Source organism: Gavialis gangeticus, unplaced genomic scaffold, assembly GCF_001723915.1.
Source record: "Gavialis gangeticus isolate Ggan-Ray unplaced genomic scaffold, GavGan_comp1, whole genome shotgun sequence".
Lineage (NCBI taxonomy): Eukaryota > Metazoa > Chordata > Crocodylia > Gavialidae > Gavialis > Gavialis gangeticus.
This window is the reverse complement of record NW_017729012.1, coordinates 5,873,344-5,879,385: the sequence shown is the minus strand read 5'-3', so window position 1 is coordinate 5,879,385 and position 6,042 is coordinate 5,873,344.

Sequence of the window (6,042 nt, the reverse complement as noted above, 5' to 3'; positions counted from 1 at the left end):
TTTTTTTTTTTTTTTTTTTTAAAGACAAATAAAAAAATCAAAGTTCAATTTGAGATTTAGGCCAGAAGTCATCCCTACATCTTCATAGCCTTTTTTTACTAAAATATCTGTCCTAGCCACTCAGATGGTTGAGGAGTATATAATGTAATGTAAGGACTGTTTTTGTTTGTAGGGAGGGGAGAATGCTAATGTGCTATCAGACAAATATTTGATTTTGCATATGCTCCCCTAGCCGTTATTAATCGCAAAGCAAACATATTTTTCCCTCGCGCCAAATTTGTTTTAATAACAGGACGTTACTTCTGCAAATGTCAGCTCCAGACTCTCTCTTTCCATTTCAGTGGCACTTGGCCATAGTGAAGATTGGCACTTTTTATACTCCCTCTAGGTTACTTCTATTAATCTGTTTAATATGCTACAGAACACAGTGGTGGGAATAGCTGCAAAGGTAATAAAATCCCAGCATGGCAGAGCTGTTTGTATCCAGGTGCATGGCACTGACAGTATATATGCTAGAGTACAGTAGCTTCTTATTTCTCCCCAGCTCCCACCACCTGCATCCTTTAATGAAGACTTCTTAGCAGTGGATGGAGGATGAGGTGTGCTGGCTTTTCTTTCAGATGCCGGTCAGTTCAAATGGGCATCAAATGCGGTCTGCGCTCTAAAGAGGCCATGTCAGGGCTTCAAATGCAGTGATTTTGTTAGCGTTGTCGGGATCGGAGCAGCAGATTCTCCACCCATGCTGGTGAAGCACCACTGACATCCTTGGTGTGGGTGAAAGACAACTCAGATGCAGTTTTCCAAAGGGCAGTGAAGGAGGTTGTTCTACCCATCACTGCTTGGCCAGCCCTGCTTGTCACGACGGTGATGGTTGCATTGATACTTCTTCAGATATTGGTACTGTGCTCTCCTAGCTCCCTCCTTAGCCGTTCTTTCCATTGTCGTGGATGCTAGTGTTCGTCTTGGTGGGCACATTGCTTTTCCTCTCTCCAATTACCTGCATGGATGTCCCCACTCTCTGCTCTGCTGCCCACTCCCCATCTGCCTTAGGAGTCATGGCTCCAGGGATTTTCCCTTCTGCCTGCTGTCCCCAGCCCCTTGCACATCGATGCTATGATCTCTGATGCATGTGGTTGAAAAGTGAATAGACCTAATATGTTTCGTAGGCGAAGGAAGGATGCTGTGCCAAGCACCTCAGGAGAGTCTGCGGGTCAGACCCTCCCGTGGGTGAGATGGGTACAGCACCACTGAAACCAGCAGGATTATGCCAGTCTACACCAAGCTGATGATCTGGCTCAGAAGTGTTTGAAGCTGTTGTGCAATGTGAGGTTCGGCTCTGGTCAGCCAGGTTCTTTCAACGAAAAGGGGCCTTTTTAAAAATCAGGTTGATAAATGTATATGCCATTGGTTGGCCAGACCTCGTTGGGATGAGCTGGGTTACGGGCTTGATGTCTAGAAGTTGGCACTTCTGGTGTCCTGCCATTTCTCAGCGAAGTGGAGCCACTCTCGAGTCTATATCTTTGATCTCAAAGAAGAGAGGTGCTGTTTTCCTTTCATAACTGAGCCTGGAGGAGTCTAAAGGCCTCACTTTATTTTACTTCTTCCCTTTCTTTAGAACTGAGATCCTTGGGCAGAAGTTTAGCGAGAGCAAAAGCTTGCCTATCCGTGCTTGGCTTAGCATTCGCATTACATCGTGCTACCTGCCCTCATTTTCCTGAACGTTAAAAGTAATGGGATGTACCACAGGAAGAAAAATAACAGAAAACAAAGGAGCAAATTGCTGCCCATTAAACCCCTTTTTGTTTCTTATTTCACACGCCCTTACCCTGTATAGGAACAGCAGAGCATCCTCATTGAAGGCTTTTTTTTCTTCCCCTCCTCTAAACCCTGGGCCAAGGGAATGAATATTTTGTTCCACATACCTGTATTTCTTGCTTGGTCGTAATTGGCTTGTTTGTTTTGTAATAAGTGATTCCTGCCTGTCTTGTGGTGGATTGTTTTTCACACCATTAAATGAAGTTCTGCCGTATTGATCTCTGTTTTTCCAATTTGAAGCCTGAAAAGTGATGAAGACATTTTCTTGTTTTCTCATGTACTTTTTCCCGCAGTTCATTTAGGTGACCTGTCTTTAGTTCCTCACTCTGCTTGCTGTAATTGCTTCTTCAGAGTAATGTTACGCTCTAGCCGCGGTACTGCAGCCTGAGTACTTTTTTATGGGAGGATGAGGGAAGGCGAGGCTGAAGTCATCAACTAATATTAACTGTGGAAGGTTTGTCACAAGTGACATCTCAATAGCAATGTCTCGGTGTCTCCTGCCACACAGCAGCACAAGTCAGAATAGGACTAGAGGAGACCCAGGCAGCAAGTGTGTCTCTAGCTCATGTCACCACACATTTTTTCCAGGCCTCACTTGGAATTGCCTTCCAGTACAGATGTCTTTTTAGAACAAAAGAAGCTTTTCTTATTCTTTTTTTTTTCATATTTAAGCACACAAGGACAGGTTCTCAAAAAAGCCCTGCTCTTAACATAGGTACCACACCATGCAACTGGTGTTCTCCAGAGCAGTCGGGATGCTGGGCGCTGAACTCCCTTGAAAACCCGGTTGTTGGTGCTACGCACGTTAAAGATCATTGCCGATACTTAAATGAGAGCTTGGAAAATTGGGCTGCAGTTACGTGTTGAGGTCTCTGGACCTTGAAGACGTTCACAGAAGGATTCACTAGTGCACATTCTCATGTGTTGATGCCGTTGATATAAGGCAACTGTGAACGCAGGTTGTTTTGCCTGACTGTGCAAGTGAACCTGGTCCAGAGAATTAGAGATGGACTTCAGCTCGGTTGGGGGGGTGTCCTGCCTTTGCCTGTGGGCAGACCTGTGTGCCCACATGGAGCAGATGAGATCTGTGTCATTAACAGGAATAATGGCCGGCAGCAGCCTGCGTCCAAGGGCCTCTGGCATTTCACACACCCTTGCTCCACTCCCTCTGGCTGCTTCATGCATGGCTGCTGACCCATCCTGCATGCAGACCCCAGGATCTTTCCTCACTTCTCTCATTGCTTCCTGGTGCTTCTCAAGTGCCACAGAGAGTCTGGGAGGAATAGCATCACCTTTTTCAGCTCCTTGTCCCCCTTGGCACTGGGTCTCTGATGGCCTCCAACCTTCACCCGCTGTGAGCCTAAGGAAGCGCAGCAAAGACCTAAAACCATATGGGTCTCAGGCTCATGGAAGTCAGAGGGGGCTCCAGGTCATGCTCCCTAGGCTCAGGGCAGGTGGTGGGTGGCCAGTGGGCCCAAGGGGGGTGGGAGGTGGGGAAACACTCGCTTAGAAATTTTTGAAAAACTGAACATTTGGGGCTAGAAATTGCAACACCGCCCCCCAAATCATTCCTTTTGGAAACCTGTGGAGGGAAAGTTCACTTGGAAATGCTTGCATTTTTTTCCCCAAGCAACTGTTACTGCTTTTCCCCACCCTCCTTATTTTTAAAAGCAAAACCTGACGGTGGAGATTTGAAAATGTAACAACCCTAATTTGGTGAGCAGGTGAGATTTGTTGCTTCCTTTCAGAGACTCTCTCTGCTCTCGGCTGTTATGGGCCTCATTCCTCTGTCATCAGCACAGTCAGAGATGATTGCAAGCCTTGCATTGTACAACTGCTCTTCCACCATTATAGCATATGGCTGTGTTGGCCTGTGCTGTGGATGGATAGCCACGTCTCCATTCACTGCCCTGCCATACTTGCCAGACATATGCAGTGAACATGCAGCTGTCGGGGGGACTTCTGCCCGTTTTCTGAAATGGCCTGCGGTGTGGCTAGCTGGGGTACAGGAGTAAGAAACTATTGGATAATTCATCTATATTTAAAACTGGTACCATTTTCTCAAAAGTGTCTAAGTCCCTTAGGAACCTAATGGCCAGATGTATTTACAGATTCGCCGATTTGTATTTCTGCATTAATCTAATTGCTTTCTAATCTCTTTGACAGTGCTACAAATCAGGATTAACTTGGTGCAAATCAGCAGGTCCCAGTTCGCCAGTGACTGCCTTGGGAGCCAAGTATGTGCAGGAAGATATTAAATCAGAACAATGACATTTTACTCCAAGATTGCACAGTGTGATCGCACAGATTGCAACTCCAAGATTGCACAGATCTGTAAATAAACCTGGCCGTTAGGTTCCTAAGGGTCATTAGGTTCCTAAGGGACTTAGGCACTTCTGAGAAAATGGTACCAGTTTTAAATACAGTTGAATTATCCTGTAGCTTCTTGTAGGTTTAGGTTCTTGCAGCTTCTTATACGTTTATAAAGGTATTGAAGCTCTGAAAACTGCAGATAGATTAACTTTAATTTAGGTGCCTTGGGGCTTTGAAAACCTCACGAGGTAGCCCTTTGCATTCTTTGCTACCTATACACCTTTAAAATTCTGCAAAGTGTAAGAAAGAGAGTATGAGTCCCTTTTCTATATATGTAACATAAGAATGAAAAAGCCACTAATGCAGAGGCAGGGGTGCCCTACCTCTGAGTGTGTCTGCATGTGTGAACACGCACACCTCCAGCTTCTGCCACTGGTGCTGCCTGCTCACAACTGCATTTGACAGGAAACTGCTGTGCTCTAGTTTAGGCAGTGCAGGTGACCGAGTATTCATTGCTTGGCCTAGCCCTGTCAAGCACAGCTCTGTGCAAGTCTGCTGGCATCCTCCATCTGTATCCTCAGTCTGGCATCCTCCGGCTGCATTTTCTACATGCATGTCAGACAGATGAGTTAATTTAGCTGCATTATACTAGTGCTTATAGGCCTCAATCAGAATAAGGGGCCAGTTGTTCTTCTAGCTGTACAGCACCTAGCACAAAACATGGCTTTGGTCTACGGTTAGGGGTCTTGGGTGCTGTAATGACACAAATAATAAAAACAGGGAAGAGATGCAGCAGACATGTATATGCTTATGTTGAAGCATTATTAAAATAACCTCTGACTTGAGTTTGAGATTACGTGACACAAGAAAGAGATTTTATGGGAAATCCTGGCAATAACATTGTCTTTCCTTGCCTCCAGATTCATATGGCGAACATACTGACTATAGTAAATAACAGCAAATTCACAAACGAGAAGCTTTTAATGAGCCTTTTTCCCCCTTCTGTCCAAATATCAAATCCTGGAAAAATGTAAGAATTTGGAAGGAGTAATTTAGTGAGACGGGTCAGCCATTCAGAGTCTAAGTGATACAAGAGGGGCTTTTTTTTTTATTGTAAACTACCTTTTGACAATTGGTGATAAAAGAGCTGAGCCTTTCAAAAACCCATTTTAATAAAACACCATATGACCTCATAGATATGCATAGGATTTAGAAATAACATGGATTTTAATGAAGGTACTTGAAAGGTATGGTGCCATATTGCAATTTTATGGAAGATCTTAGATTAATGAAATTAAACGTGAACCGCATTGTTTAGATGATGAACTTAAGGTCATATCTGCTGCATTTGAAAGAGAAACCTTGAGTGGAGGGTGTAGAACCATTGATTTAGACCCTGGTAGACAGCTGAATAGCAAGCATTGAAGCATGAAGGTAAATTCCCATATTTCATTGTTAGAAGGTTAGCTGGTGGCTGCCAGCTTTTCAGTGATAATCACCAACCAATTCCACCCTGTTTCAAAAAAGATTTTGCCTTTGTGTGCTAAGACACTTTTAAAAACCATTACCGCTCAAAGCCGGAGCGCACTGTTTAAAGAGAAGCTATTGCTACAAAATATGAGGTGGCAATGAGTTGATGCTGTCCTTGGATGGTGATGCTATTAAGTTCATTAGTATCATCATCTATTTAAAATGCTTATAAGGAGAATTTAGTCCATTTGCTATAGACCCTAGAGGCACCTGGTACTGCGAGTCATAACTACATGTCACCAGTAATTAGCTCATTTTCCTGCCTTAAGATTTTTCATAACACAATAGCCCTTTCTGGTTTAAGTACTGGGGGTTTTTTTTCCCCCCAGACTCCAAAAAAAAAAAAAAATCTTTTTTTTTTTTTTTTTTAAAGAAGTAATTACA